This window comes from Callospermophilus lateralis, chromosome 4 (assembly GCF_048772815.1).
Source record: "Callospermophilus lateralis isolate mCalLat2 chromosome 4, mCalLat2.hap1, whole genome shotgun sequence".
NCBI lineage: Eukaryota > Metazoa > Chordata > Mammalia > Rodentia > Sciuridae > Callospermophilus > Callospermophilus lateralis.
The window spans coordinates 99,765,837-99,783,092 of NC_135308.1; the positions used below are offsets into that span (position 1 = coordinate 99,765,837).

A 17,256-nucleotide genomic window follows, 5' to 3' on the forward strand; every position below is an offset into this window, starting at 1 on the left:
TAAAATTAAGAAGGAAAAATATATAGCATTAACTTCATACATTCGTCAATTATATTGTAAAGTCTTTTAGAAAGGTATAATTTAATCAATATGAAAAAAGCTTGCTATTTTTATGAATGTAAAATATTTTAAGACACTGACAACTTCATTATCTAGCAGTCCAAAATTGTATATATTCAACAATTACATTTTATTAATATTCAAATATTTAGTTTATACACAAAATCATCTAAAATAAGTATTTCTATTTCAATAGCTCATATCTCAAAAACATACCATATCAATGTTATCCAATTAATTATTTTACTAAGTTTGAAACATAGTAGTGAGAAATTAATGTAAATGCTGGTATTCAGTAGAATGGAGAAGCATAACAGGAAAAAGATGAGATTGTTGGAGCTAAAGTAGTATAATAAACATGATGGACGTCACAGTAGCTATTTGTATCATAGAATTTAAGCTTGACCCATTCATTTTCCAAACACAAGCTGTTCATTGACATGTGAAGGGACTGTCCTGCAAAACCTCCTGCATTAATGTTTCACCGTGATCACTTAGAAGCCAAGGACCTTCAGTAGATCTGACGATGACCAGTAATAGCAACTAACAAGTTGTATTTATAACTAAAATACAATGTCTAAAGGTTTGGGAAAAAATTAGGTGCTATTAATTTTAGCAGAGTTTTTGCCATAAGAAATTGAGGTATGGCTTATTTTAATACCTAGTCTCCCAGTTCTGCATTATCTGAAAGATTTTAGACATGCATCAAAGTACTTTACAAGGGGCATTCCTCTTTAAACTAGCATCACCTTGACTTCTTCTGGATTTAAAATTCAGAAGCAGATTTACACACATGATATTAGAGGAAGAGAGAGGGAGAGAAAGAAAGGGGTCTGAAGACAAATATTTATATTTATAGTGATAAACCCAAACCACTAGAATTCACTCTTGCCAGTTAGGGATAATTACAGAACAGTATTTTAGTGTTACACAGTCCGCTAGTGTTAGCAAATTTCCTGTGAAATCTGACAATGTGGATTTAACCAGCATAAATGAAATTATTCTTTTTTGACCTTCATATAAGCATAAGCTCACACTCACGGTTTCTTTCGCTAAAACCATAAAACTCTTTGAGTTATGGAGGTTCTATTTAGAACCCATCCTCCCTATTGCTATGCAAGTTTCAGATGTCTTAAGTAACCACTGAGATAAAGGTTCTATTGAAGCACTTCAAACACAACACTTTGATGTTGATAGGTGTGAAAAAGTCTTATATAACCAGAACTCACCATAACAGTTGTGGGAACCTAATACAGAAACCATAAAAATGTCTGGATCATTTAAGCCCTGAGGGTAGTTTTCTGATTGTATTAATCTATTCTGTGGTTGGTTAATTGTCCCAATGTTCAGCTTTTAATTGTTAACATTAAATTCCTACCACTAGGTACTCATCCTAAACTTGTTAGACAAAAGCCATATTTACTGGTCTCACATAAATGCAATTATGCTATCATTTCTATGACATATAATATGACCACCTGGGTACAGGCAATCTAACAGTTACAGGTGTGGGAATGCCCAAACTGCCCTTTGATATGCCCATGTTAAAGTCGTGGAACTTTCTAAGAAGTAGATCTTTGACATTTGGTTCTGTTTTGTTCCTATTAAATTGGTTACTCTTCATTGAGTTCTGAATAACAGGGTACAATCTATTGGGTCTTGATGCTAGAAAACTGTGCTTCTGTATTGTTGCTGTGGGTTTTCTGTTCTGAAAGACCCTTGTTCATGAAATGGAGAGTTTTCTCCTCTGTGTTACTTGCTAGAGAGCTTAGCAAACTTGTGGTCTATCTCCAACACATTATGTCTTTATAATATGATATCTTCTGCAGACTTTTCAGATTTCTTACCCTTTTAACCTCTTTGCTTCAGTATCTTTACATATTTTATCTTATTATATATTTCTATAAGCTGCCATGGATCCTTTTCATAGTTAAATAGGGCATAAATAAATAAAAAATAAAAAATATTAGTCCTCCATTCTGAATCTTGTTCAAGATGATTATTTTGAATAAAAACACTGAATTTGCATGTAATACAAAAACAATGCTATCCTTGCATTATAGAAGAGAAAGTCTGTTAAGTGAGTTCCAAATCCTATTTCAGCCTCTAAGACAGCATTTTTAGGAGACAAAGAAAATATAGCATAAGATCCATTCTGCATTCACAGAAATGAATAAAAAGTGAAGACTTGAAAAGGTCACAAAAATCAGGCAGTAAATGGAGGTAGCAATACAGCAACTGACCCCAGAAATAAGGGGCTTTGTCTCATGAATAAATCTGAAGAATAAAATCTGGGTAGATAAATGGTAGATTCTCAGGTTAATTTTGTTATAAACCTCTTTGAATACATGGATATTTTTATAATTTCCATCCTTTTTTAACCTGTCCTACTTCAAATATTGTAAATTAAATCATAGGCAAGTAGTTTAAAGAGAATATTAAAGGTGGTTTTACTGATTTATTCTAATAGTTATCTTTTTCCTTATCAATGATTCCTAGATTCTAAGATTAAAAGAAAGAAAATGAATTCACTTGAACACTTTTATCTGTTCATGATGTTCAATACTATATAATATTGAAATATTTCTTATTACACTAAGAAATAGCTTGAGAAGTACTCTGATAATAAATCACAACCAACAATTTCCTTGTGATTCAATAAAACTAATTTGCTATTTCCTGTTAATTTAATTGTAACTCAAATAGTTATTTTATGTAATGAATCCCAAACTCTCTGACGGCATTTACAAAATAAAGTTTGGTCTGGATCCATTTACCTGATTTGTGTCTGTTTATATGTCTATTTCTTTCATAGTTTTTATATGTGTAAATACTACGTAAGGTCTAAGGGAATACATTAAAGAGATATTTAGAGCAAAGTGATTATGACCATAGCTACTAATTTAGCTCTACAAAGCCTCTAGTAAAGAGATTAAAGTGTTGAATAAAATCTGTATATTACCAATCTTACCTATATTCTATTAATAGTGGATAAAATCAGACATGGTACATTCACATTTATACCTGAACCCTGTAGGACAGTCGCTGCACACAAGCTCTTTCATTCTCTGTGACAGTTAGCACATTCTTCTCTTGCATCCTTTATCTTTTACTCTACAGTTTAGCTATCTCCTCTGAGAAGCCTTTCCTGCTTCATCTCAGTGTTTTCTATTCTTCAAAACCAATAACTAAAAGCAAGAAACAAAAACAAAACACCCAGCATCTCTCCAACATCACATGTACTATATTGTATTACACAACTATTTATATATTTCCCCTCTCTGCCTATAACACATTTGAAGGTGAGAAAGGTGAGAAATCCAGCTCAGTCTTCCCAGCATTTATTTCAGTGCCTGGCAAACAATGGGCACTGCCAAATGTTGCAGCACTCAGGAAAATTTCAACCATGCTGCGATCTTACCTTGCCAGGAATATTACCCATTTTACTTTACAGCATTCAAATGCAGTCCAAAAGAATGGCACAAGTGCCAATCATATTAATCATTATAATCTTACCTCCTAAAAACAACTCGGAGAGTAATGCAGATGACTACTGTTTCCTCACAGAAACACACCTGCATAATCATGCTAAAGGAAAAGCATAACTGGAGAATATTGCCTTTTATTGTCACTTCTGATGAACTGCATATTTATTTTCCTGTTGACATTTAATAGTTTTGCACAGAATGGACACATTGCAACTATGTACTAAGTCCATCTCATCCTTTTTTCTACCATCATGCAGTTTTGAGTTAGTCTGTCAACTTCAGGGATCTACCTTGTATCTTCACCTAAAAATTGGAGGTAATGCCTATTTGCTATTTCAAAACTAAACCCAGAGAATTCATTTGATTCTTTCGGAAATGTTCATTTTTTAAATGGCATACTAGAATACATCTTAACTATTAAAAATATAGTTCAAGATACATATACTTGTAGTCAATAAAGAAGATTTAATGGAAGTCATTTATGAAGGTGGATTAGGCTTATGAATTGATATTATACATCATGATATTGTGAACTTTTCATACTCATGTGCCTTGTACTTAATTCATGAGGCATTCTCCTTTGGAATATATCACAGTGTGATATGTTTCGGGTATATATTGAAGGATATCTCAAGAGAAGATCTTTAAGCAAGTTTTAAATGAAAGACAGTTTTCCTAATTTGGATACTGAAAACATCTGGGCAAAAAGAATGGCATGACTGATCTTCCTTATGGGAAAAACAGCCTTAGATTTTGTCTCCTCCATTTGTACTTCAGTGCAGTGATTGCCCATGTTTCCCTGTCTTGTGGATCCTGTTCCCATCAAGACAGGGAGGTATTTGAAAACAGCAGGAGTTTGAAAGCTGAGCAGTTATGGAAATGGCAACTCCTTTAAAATGAAGGATAGTTAGTTCAATGCACAGGCTGCAGACATTCTCACTGGTTAAACCTGTCTTTATAGGAGGGGCGCCAGTCATCTTCTATAGGTAACTGGAAAGGAAGCTCCAGTTCCATGCTTACAAGTCATCATGTGACAGGAGGTTGCCCATGATCACCAGAAAAAGTTATTTATAAGTTTAGATAATACAAATTTATCTGTTTCCCCTGAATGTAAATTTTTTCTGCTTTTCTTCTAGTTGTAACTCTTTTACACACTCATCGGTATTTAAGAATGTTTTATAATATTAGCCTTCTCTGATTCCTTTTTTTAAAATACTTTTTAAACTGTAGTTGGTCACAATACCTTTATTTAATTTATTTATTTTTATGTGGTTCTGAGTATTGAACTCAGTGCCTTGCATGTGCTAGGTGAGCACTCTACTACTGAGCCACAACCCCAGCCCCTCTGATTTCTTTTAAAAAGCAGTTTTATTTAAACATTTCAACAAAAGCAAGTTCTTTCGTGTGTGTGTGTGTGTGTGTGTGTGTGAGAGAGAGAGAGAGAGAGAGAGAGAGAGAGAGATAACTACCTGAAATTCTGATGGAGAATTTAGTTTCCTAAAAAAGTCTAGAGATTTGACCTTTAAGTATTCCTAAATTATGAGCTGGTCTGTGTCTAAATTTGTAGAATTAGCATGATTCCTGATTAACTGCCCCAATAAACACACATTATAAACATACCCTGACAAAAGTAAATTTCTCTTCATAACTTATGTTCTTATTAGTAGGAATTACTTTGTATAAAATACAAATGAACACATTGAATGTAGAAGTCATTGTTTAACTTCAGATTTATGGAAAATTTAAGTGATTTCAGGAGGTATGCATCTTCTCTGAGCTTCCTGTAGATTACAAGAGTACGTCAGGGAATGTAGAGGGAAATGGATAATCACTCCTTTATGTTAGGAGTTCAGCAGGAGAACTAGACTAATTTTATCAGTCTTATCCACACCTGCTTTTTAATCCAATTCTAATAGATGGAATGTTTTTAAAGCTATATATTACATATATAATATATACAAAATAATATGTATAAAATATATGTAATATATATTTGTCCTTTGGGGTTCATATATACAATTATATATAATACCTACACAATCATAAGTTTATATTTTATCTATTATGATTATTGCATATTTTATTTATAAATTTGATTTTCATTTATTTATTGTGTCCACACAAACACTTGGACAGAGCACATTTTCTAAGATGAATATTTTTGACATGGTTCCCACTGATATAGCAAATAATACATTCCATAATTAAAAAAAAGTTCTATGTGATGAGTTATCACATTTGAGTCATTATTATATGTCTGGATAGTTTTCCTATTTTCTTTTTTTTTTTTTTTTTGAGAGAGAGAGAGAGAGAGAGAATTTTTTAATATTTATTTTTTAGTTATCGGCGGACACAACATCTTTGTTTGTATGTGGTGCTGAGGATCGAACCCGGGCCGCACGCATGCCAGGAGACCACGCTACCGCTTGAGCCACATCCCCAGCCCAGTTTTCCTATTTTCTAAAAACAGTAGCATATAGACATAATTAAAGTCTGCTTATAATGTTAGACTATTGAAATTGTACGCAAATCTATTAGACATAACTTAAACTTTTGCACATAAAATAGAACTTAATATATACAATTATATTAAATTCTAATAAGCTTATTACATTAAACCACTGTTTAGTTTTAGTACATGAAAACACTGCTTCCTACTCAAATTAAAATTTGCCTGGCCAAATAAAAATATTATATTATATTTAGGACCAAAACTTCCTGGAATAAAATATTTTTACACCTAGCTGTAACTTCAAAAACACAATTTAGTCCGTTAGAAGTCACAGCAGAGAAAAAGCTGCCTAAAACAAGGTTGAAATTTATTTTAAAGATTAAATTATAAATTAATATATGTGTTCTAATGGATTGATTTATTAGAACTATATTCTAATATATTCTGAATTAAAATATCACCTAAACTTTATATAGTAGATATGGTAGATTCTTCCTACATATTAAATATCTTATTCCAATATCTTTAGGAAATAAAGCATTATGGAACTGTTAAGATAGTCATGTTTTCAAGGAGATATCATGAATGTGAAGACTCCAATATAAATAGATTTTTCTGTGGCTGAATAAAATTTCAGTTTTGAATTCACTTTAAAGACATAGCCATAGAAAAAGAGCACATCAGAAATTTTTTGCTCTTGTTTTGTATGTTAATTTTAGTCCATATACAACACAAATACGAGTTCAAACACTATAAGTTAACAAGTTTATATCTCTATATTAGAGTTAGACATATAATATTAGGAAGATCAACAACACAAGTCGTACAATTTATAAAAACTCATGCCTTCATGTTTATGTTTTATTTCAAGTGTGAGTCATGATAGAAATTTAGAATATTTGGCTTTTGAGGAAGAAAAGGTCTGGATAATTCTTCAATAATACACAATGATAATGATTCTATGTTTATTTAACTAAATATATAATTTACCAGAAAACCTGAGATAATCTTGACATCTTTAAAGAACATTATATCATAAATATAAGTCATAGAAAAAATATGAATAAAACCTCAAGTTCTTTTAAGGTATTATTTATTAGTCAAAAAGCAATTACATAATACTTCTTCAAACTGAACATTAATGCCAAATAATTATATTAAAAAAGTTTAAATATACATATAGGATGGATAAGAAAAATGCAAGAGTATGGCTTCTTCTCTCAGTTGTTCCCTGAGATATCAAATTCAGCAAAACCAAAAAATATTCATTTTACATTTTATTAGCATAATATTAAAATTTCCAGATTTTTAGTAACATCTATCTTTATGTGGACTATATTACCTGGTTTCAAATAAAATACAGAAATGACCCCAAATATTTTGAAGTATCTTATACATAAAAAACTTTCTTCCATTTATAAGAATGTGGATAACTGAGGCAGTTACTTCGATAATTCAAATATATTATTACTTGTATGTTTCAAATAAAATAGTCTAGAGGGCTTTGTTGTCTTCCTTAAAATTACTTGTGTAGACACCATTTAAAATTATGAATATCCAAAATAATGCTCACAAGCAGGCTGGAACTAAGAATATTGTAGTAGAACTCCAGAGTTTAAAATTCAAACATTGAGCAGAAGTGTTTGGTGAAGTAATACAGCACAACAGACCTTAAGATATAAAACGGAATTTCAGATGTTTGGCCTTTACCCACACCAGGAAGACACATGCCAGTCATTCAGACAAAATATTCTTTAAAATACATAAAACCAGCACTCAAATGTACATCAATATTTACAAAAGCTAAATTTTCAAATTGCCTTGATGTTTTAAAATCACAGAGAAAATAGTAATAGAAAATAATCACTCTACTGTATAAAGAACAAGCATCATTACTATACAAAAGTCTTCACAATATCCAGAAATTTAACTTGTAAGATCTCTTTGACCTGTTCCATTGATTTTTCTCCTAAAACTCTCATTGAGCAATCACATATATGTCTGTTGTTTTAAACAGATCATTTAAGTAGAACATTCCTCAATTTATATCTTCAATTTATATTTCAGTTTCTTCCCTAGTTCCCAAATCTCTAACAGTCTGAAACACAACTCCACATGCTATAAAATTTTAAAAAGAGGAGCTAGATATGGGAAACAGTAAAGGAGATACAGTGATATCTTAGAATGAGAACCAAGATGAAACACAGCTAGTACTCACAAATATCTAGATCTTTTAGGAATAGTCTTATGTTTAAAAGCAGAGTAGGATCCAGTTGCTAAGGTCTGACATGTTTCTCTTTTTCCAGCAGGAGCTGAGCATGAGTTTTAGTATCATCTGTGTTGCAAACATGCACCAGATTTATATATTTATTAGTCTCTTTATCAAGACTAAGCAAAGGCTAAACTGGAAATTTAAATGCATCAAATTGAAGGCCAAGTCCATCATATCCACTTCTAAAACTGACAAGTTAGCAACTTGTTATTCCGCTGTTTCTATCAATAAAGCATGATTTCTTTTACGATCTATATTAGGAATCCAAAAATTTTGTTTTATTTCAGTCTCCAACTGAAACCATTCAGCCATTATAAACTCACAGAATCCAACCCATTAACACTAGCCCAAGTATCCATTCTCACCTTTGTTAAATGAGAAAGTGTGCGTAAAAGTACATTGGAAACTGCAAACTCTAAGCATATTCGAAGTGTATAGGCGCTGTACCTGATAGTGAATTCAATACTGTTTCCATTGTCTTTGTTACCAACCTAAGAGGTTTTTATCACTAGCCTAATAATCTCCATAAACCTCCCAAGTAGCTTCTGTCTCTCCCTGATTGCACAGATATTTTTCTATAGTTTGATCATGTTAAAATGTCCCCAGCTGAGAATCAAAATCTCAACAGCTCCAAAATTCCAATGTAATTCATTATATAACCTCATCTGTCACTAGAGTTCTTTCATTACATACTTTCACCTTACTTTTTATATCTGTATTTGTCATTAGTTTTTTTTAAATATATGATAACCTATTTACACAGAACCATAGCCAAAACAAAATCCTCTACTCCTTGGTTTCACAACATCCCTTCTTTTTGTATCTCCTGCTCTCCTTTCAGATTAATCACATATCAACTTACCACAAATTTATCTGGAACATTCCTACCCAGATGTAAATTTTTATTTTTTCTGAAATTCAGCATCATTTTATGATATAGTCCTATCATGAAATGTTCATGCTTTGTCTAGTGTTTTGCTGCAGAGGTTGTACTGTATCTTCTGTAGGACCTTCTGTTCCTAATCTCAGGAAAAAAAAAAAAAAGTTGGTCTCATCGACTGCAATCTTTTTATTATTCAATTCCAGAGTAAGTTTCTAAAATAGCTTTCAGTCCAAATCTGAATCAGAATGAATCAGAGTTTTTCTAAAAAAAAAAAAATCCCTCACACTTAGACTGTATCCTATCCTGAGTCTACTGAAGCAGCATCTGGATGGGCAACAGTTTCAAGCAAGCTCCTCATATGTACCTCCAGTTGAAACCACCACCACTGCCAACAGTCTGCAGTATATATCTCTGGCAAGTAGTGAGACGATTTCAATAATTTGCTCTTGATTACATTAAAAGGTCAATGTGTTATATTTCATAGGGTGGAGATGTCATTTAAGGTCATTTCAGAGATATGCAAAATACTGTTCAATGTGAGCCCAGGGGAAAACCTTTGAATATGATTAAAAAATCTTTTGGGAAGCAGCTGGTAAGATGACCTGAAGTCAGAAATATGTTAATTAATGAAATATTTCATCCAGTAACCTGGTTGTCAAAAAGATTGCCATTAAACAACAACAACAAAACAGGTAAGGTTTTGTGCTTTTTCTTTAGAAACTTCAGTATATTTCTCATGTGTGTTATAATTAAACTCTTTTTTCAGATGAATTTCTTATAAACCTTAAGACAGTCCTATGGATGCTAGAAGATAAGAAAAATGATGAAAATGAACAACGCGGAGGAACTTCAGAGTTGAGCGACTGAATATCTTGTTGACATAGTGTCAGTCTCTCAGTATGGTATTGATAACACTGCTGTCCTTCATCAGGAGATTGTTCTTTGGAGAAAGCATCATTACAAGAAATCATTCTCCAATGTTTTGAATATAACAGAGAGATTTTCATTTTAAGGACAATAACTATGAACCCCTGGAGACACAAGCAGGAACTTGAATCAAAATCATCAGCAGTAAATTTCAGTCATTTTATTAATTTTTATGAAGAACAAAGGCGCAATTAAAAGCTTCCTTTCTGTTACCACTCAACCTTAAAGCAGAACCTGGAATCTTACATATTGAAAATACAGAATGAATTTGCATATGATTTAGATGTTTTTGTCTCCTGAATGAATAAGATGGGAGTGCAAAACATATTAATTAAATAAATGAGAAAAAATAAACTTAAGATGTAGTTTCTGTAAAGAGAAACTGGAAATTAGAGAAATTGGTGCTCTGCTTGCCAGTTTAACATGAGACATCCTTCACCCTTAACTCCTAGCCTCAATCCTTGAAGTATAGGATTCTACTCGTCTGATCGTCTCAGGCTTTTTAGAAGCAATTAATTCAGATTTTCTGAATTAATTTTTTTTCAAAATGAAATGCAACGATTGTACATATTTATGGTGTACAGTGAGATAATTTAGCCAACGTATGTAGGCAATGTATAATAATTAAAACAGAATAATTAGCAATTCTCTCTCAAACAGCTATCATTTCTTTGTGTTGGGAAGCTTCAGAATCTATTCTTCTAGTTCTTATAAAATATACTTTGTTGTGAATTGTTACCATCCCATTGTGCTATTATTATTTTTAAGAAAGTAGCAGGCTGTGATTTCTTATGAAGACACCATATGCTTTACTAACAATTAAAATACTATTGCCAATATTTGGAGCTATGGCCAGTGTTTCTAGATAGATATCTTCTGACATTTGTTAGTTATCATCCATTATTCTCTCTCCCCAGAGGTAGTCTCTTCTTGCTTACTTAACCATCTCTTAATCCCACAGGTAAAGAGGTATGAAATGCATTAGGAACTCAGCTCTCTAAGCCACATAATGGAACTAGAGAGTTGATATGTCAAGCTGATTTATTTATAATATTGATATTTCTAGACATTTGGTTGACACCTTCTTTTCTTAATATATTTTAAGAAACCATGGAGACATTTTTTGAGAAAAGGGAAAGGTAGATTTAAAAAAAAAAAAGAAGTAAAAAGAGAGAACCTTTCTGATGGTTGATGTATCTTTTCTATTTACATATTCTAAATATTGCAGATACAGCGCTTAAAGCTACACTGTTCAATTTACTAGATATTAGCCAGGCAGAATCACTGAATACCTAAAATATGACCGGTATGGAGCTTTTCATGAAATACGTAAAATATTCTGTATTTCAAAGACAATACATGAAAGAAAAAGTATCTCATTAACAATCTTGATGTTAATCATGCTGAAAAATAATACTTCAGATACATCAATTTAAGTACAATATATTATTAAAATAATTTCCCTAGATTATAATTCTTTTTTATTGTGGCTACCAGAAAAATGTGACCATATGCTACTTCTACTGAATAGTACTCTAAAATTTCAATTTTAAAATTATTAAAAGTATACCCACAAATCATTAAACCTCCCTAGAAAGCAATATTATTAATAAATATATAATATTCCTTTTGATGGATGTCTCAGAATTTAACTTGAACACTTAAATTGTTATAAGTTGAACATTTTTAGCATAAGCCTTCTTTTCTGTTTTCTGATAATTATCATAGAGTCTTAGAAATGAAAGAAGTAGAGAAATGTTAAAGAGGTATTTTTAAGGATATTAATAGATGTAAACAAATCAGTTCCCAATATTTTTTTTACCATTTATAACCCTATTAAAGTATAAAACTCCTACCTCAACCCCATGATCAATATCAAATAATGTATTTTAAAATATTTTCTAGTTTGGCTTAAAAAGTTATTTGGTTTAAATGTAATTTATTATACATATATGTTTGAAATTTTGTTTTTGTTGTTGATTACTAGTGACTTGATTATTTTCTTATGAATTTACTATTTGTGTTTTTCTGATCAATGATAAAGTCTTTGTGTCTTTGTAATTGAGTGTGGGCATTTTCTTATTATACTAGGACTATTCGTGTATTAAAGAAATGATATTTTTATCTATAAAGCTTTATATATTTAAATTTATGGATTTCTTCAAATGTACAATAACTGTCAAAAGCAGTCAACCTGACTGGTGTCTGGTCCCCAAGGACAAACAAAATGAGATATGCATAATGAGACGCCTTCAAAAATGGCTAAAATTTAAAACTGGATCCAAATATTGACATGGATTCAGAGCAACTAAAACTCTCACACAATGTTCCTTGTTAAGTAAGTTGGCAAACCACTTTAGAAAAGTGTTGGTGAGAACCTACTAAAGTTAAATACAGGACCCAGACCCAGGTATATACCCATTGTATCAAATTTCACCATGTACTACTTATGAGTCATACTCAAATACGTTCATGTGGCACTGATCATAACAACCAAAACCATTAAAAAAAGGGTCCACCAAGCATGGACTAATTAGATTTATTGTAGCTTACTGACCAGCAAGATACGCTAAAGACACTGCAATAAACAAAAACAATATGAATCTCATAAACTTTTCTCAATGTCAAGCAAAAACCAGACATAAAAGAGGAGTTACTCTGAGAATACATTATATTAAAATAAAAAATATGCAGCACTAAGCCATGGTAATAGAAGGCAGGAGAGTGGCTGCTTTGAAGAAGGTAAATAGTGACTTAGAGGGGCAGGAAAACACTTTAAACTGCTGCTGAACCTCTGTGTGTCAATGCGAGTGCTCCTCACAGGGTGTGATCAATCTGTGCAACTTCATTACACTGTGAATTTAGGACTTGCACACTTTGCTGCAGTGAATTGTAATTGAATCACAAAAATCATTCTTAAAATGGACCCATAAGTTCCATCCCTATTATGTTTAAGGGAGGTTTAAACTCAGAAATTCATTCCTAGCCTTTTATTTTCTTTTCTTTCTGTTATTCCCATTTAGGTGGAAATTATTTTGTTAATGGTTTGAGTCTCGATTAATTCTTAGGTTAATTTTAATCTTATATAAAAATCATCTCAAATCATATGAAAGGCTAAATTGGTTATTTTCTAATTTCTCATTCTTCCAAATCTAATTCAAAAGAAGGAATTTGGTTGCCTTCAAACAGCCTGCCTCCCTGGCAGGTCTCAACCTGAGTTGCTGTAGGATTTTGGATTCAGAGAACTACAGACTTTAAAATAAATCTTAACTATAGACCAAACTAAAAGCTAACATTTTCACTCAGTTTAAGTTCCTTTTCTGTGATAGTTAACTTTAATTCAGCCATAGTGGTCCTGAAGACATAAAATGATTTATTTTGGAAAGGTGGACTTAAAATCCAAATCTTTTCAAGAGACATTAATAAGACCTTAGCTTCACCCATTTTCCCTTATTCCAAAGCTTGCTAGAATATTTTTGTCCTATTCTGGACAGTCCTTTCTGCCTATATTCCTTTTCTTCCATTTGTAATATTCAGGCCTTCATTTGTCTTGATTTATTTTCTCTATCCCTGGGCTGTATTATAAAATTACTTCCTACTGCTATGATGTTCTCTTTACTATTCTTCTCTTTTCAGCATCTGTTTACTTTTTTAAAAAACATTTTTTTAGTTGTCAATGGACATTTATTAATTAATTTATTATTGATTGATTTATATGTAGTGCAGAGGATCAAACCCAGTTCCTCACTCACTCAAGGCAAGCACTCAACCACTGAACTACAACCCCAGCCCAAGTATCTGTTCAGTTTTTAAAAAATCATTTCCAGTGTTTTATTGTATAAATTATGGTATTCTTACAAAGAAAATTCTAGCAACTTTTAGTACTCTTTTTATTTACATCTGTATTTACTTCATCTTTTTACCTCATGAAAACTACAGATAATTACAAAACTACTTTAGGAAAATCATTAATTTCTTCTAGTGACAGTGATGCTGTTATTCACTGTTTATTTCTAAGAGATGCAGGCGTTTACAACTTATTGGACACTGTGGATAAGAGAAAGGAAGGGCCAAAAATGATTATGATCCTTCAGTTCTGGGTGTTTGGGATTAGAGGACTTATTTTCAAGAAATATTAATTGGTAGAGCCAAAGTAAATATAAAAATAGAAAGATAATAGACCTGCCCACCTGGTAATAATTAGTCACTGCTCAGTCTCTTGTGTGGTTTCTTACTGCCCCATATTCCATGGATGCCCCCTAGACTCTCCAGGTCACCCCATAATCCTAAAAGATTGACCCTGGCAATGTAAAGGGCTTGCAGATCCCTATTCCCATTGCATGGCTCTCCTCTATTTTGATGGTGTATGAACATTTTAATATCACTCCTGGAAATCTCACAATGGAATAAACCTGAGAGAAGAAAGGCAGAATTAGTGGTGAAATTGATGACTAGTTCAGGATTGGACAGAATGAAGCAAAATCAATCTCCTCTTTGTAAAATAGAGTTTTAATTTGAATAGTGTTTCTCAGTCCTAAGGATTCTAATATTACCTTGTACTAGAATTAGAAATTAATTTATATTTCACAATTGAATGATAACATTTTAATGGAGACAAAAGAATTTAAATAGTAAGGTGATAAAAAAAATAAAATTTAACAATATGGGTACACAGGTTGATTTGAATTTGATAGTTCTGTGTAGCGGGTGAAAATTTATCAGTATTTGGACACAAAATAAAACAAAAAATATCAATTTTCATCATAAGATCATAAATACATGAGTGTAAAACCAAGAATAACTACAAACAGTAAAATAGAGACTCAGGAAATGACAGCTCAAAACTCACTCCCTGAAGTTTCACTGTAGAAATAAAGCACTGATATTATTCAAAATATTTTCATTTAAAGCATGATAATGAAGAGATAAAACAACAAGTATTGACAGAGGATTGAGTGATCATTAAACAGATAACAGCTATTTTAAATACTCTCTTCTGTAATATTGAAAAATAACACAGCAAGGAGCTAGTACGTAAAAGGCAGTTAATCTACACTGTGAGGAATAAGAAGATAAAATCCAGGTTCTTGACCCTAGAGAATTAATAATTATCACGAAAGGCAAAGCAGAAACAAATAATTTTGATACAAATCAAAATGTATTAAGTCTGCTAATAAACATTCATAGGTGGTAAACACACAGGAGAGGGGGATTAAATGAATTCAGAGACAAAGAAAAGCTTTCATACAATTGATGGCATTTAAATTTGGCCCAAACAGAAAACCAAGAGGCAAAAAGAACGCAGCAGGTTTTCCCAAGGGGTGAAGGGATCTCAGTAAATGCACAATGGAAGAGGACAGGCCCAACATGAGACTGCATGGTGGAAATTGGTTAGAGTACCACTTCCCAAAATCTGCCTTGCATTTTTCTGTTAGTAAAGGGCCTGTGTTAATTAGTACAAAATTTTCTTTAAAAATAATCTAACTGAAGACAAGATATATGCACTTCTTGAAATATATATCTGAGAGAATCCAAAATCATTAAAGGTAGAAGAATTTTTAAAAACTTAAATGTGATTAATATATTATTGTATAAAGCATTCTTTTTTTTTTTTTTTTTTTTTTTTTTACTTAAATAGCATCACCTAGCAAACTGTTCAACACAATGTGTGCTCAATGACAATTTATTCCAAATTAATTAACAGAATTTCTACTGGATTATAAAGAAATGAAGAAGTTCAAGAGTTAAAAGTTGATTACCATACTAAGTACCTAATGATATATAATTAAATCAGCCTTTCTTGAGAATAAGAATTATAGATTAAAGGGAAATGCAATGAAGAACTCACAAGCTATATCTGAGAAGAATCATTTAGTAGATGGGGGAAATAGATATGTCAGTGAATAATATGCACATTAAGAAATTCCACTTATTAATATTTTAAAAATCTCAAAGAATAGGCAATGGAATAAGGAAAAGATTGAATCTTGTCTACTGAATACACAGGATATTCAGGGTTAATTATAGGAAATGGTGTGTTATATTTCAGGGAAGATTAGCTAGAGTGAGTGAAGAAACTGAAAACAAATGAAAAACATAAAAGATTTTCAAAGATTCTCCTAAAGGAGGTCTAATGTCTTAAACAACTCACAATTCTCAAGCACTGGGCCGGGAATCACTTGGACATGATGATGCATAATCCCAGAATGAAAACATCAAATGCATTTATCAAATATTAGCTTCAATGGTAACATACTAGAAAAAGACAGTATTTGTATAGCAAAATGAAGTTTGCACTTAGTTATAATAAATGCCCCTATTAAATGACACCATTTGACAAAATACAGATTGGTAACAATGAAACTTTTACTCTCCCTATTCAAGAAACTTCGGCAAGCTGGAATTTCCTGATTGGCAGTTCACTATCTCAGCTTTTTCATCAAATCATCATTTTCTGGTAGACAGCGATCTACTTGGTAGCCCATTTACAATCAGTCCCATATAATAGATACTTGGACTTAATGCAGAGCTACTCCATTAATGCTCACTGAATTTTAAATTAAGCTACAAACTCAGCTAAAGCAACTTCAAGCACTTGAAGCTTTTCAAGGACACTGCCACTGATTGCTCCAGAACTCAGACAAGTCAGTTTTTCAGCACTTTAGCTTCCAATTGTTAAAATGAGGTTTAAAATAATCTTCCTTCTCATCCTTTAAAGAAAAAGTGGAATCTATGGGAATGATTTTAGTAAAGTGATTTAACTTTTTGAAAATGAAGTGCATTAAAACCAATTACTCATCCTAAGGTCAAGCAATGCCCCGGCACTCTCAGACATTATCAGTATGTTTAAATAAAAGGGACAGATGACTATATTTCTTCTCTTCTAGATTAGCTCAGGGTACCTAAGTTAACATTAAGTGCTAACTTGCTTAACAGCATTACCACATTTGTGTATACTTCATAGATTCATGAGATGTTCCTCACAGAATTAATTTCAAGTTGATGAATTAAGCTAAAAATACTATCAGAATTCTGACAAGACCACACTGCTATCTGAAGTTCCCTGACCATGAATATCATTGTGACCACAATTATCTGAAGTACCCTTTGCTGCAAAAACTAAATGTTCTAAGTAGGTGGAAACTTAACCAAGCACTTTCCATTTTAATTTTTA

The 17,256-nt window shown here is 31.9% G+C and overlaps 1 protein-coding gene across 1 annotated transcript in view; it reads right to left on the reverse strand.

Moving 5' to 3' along the window:
• Positions 1-17,256, reverse strand: part of Cpne8 (copine 8) — a 198,158-nt gene that overhangs the window by 62,458 nt on the left and 118,444 nt on the right. The gene's annotated exons all lie outside the window — the stretch shown is intronic.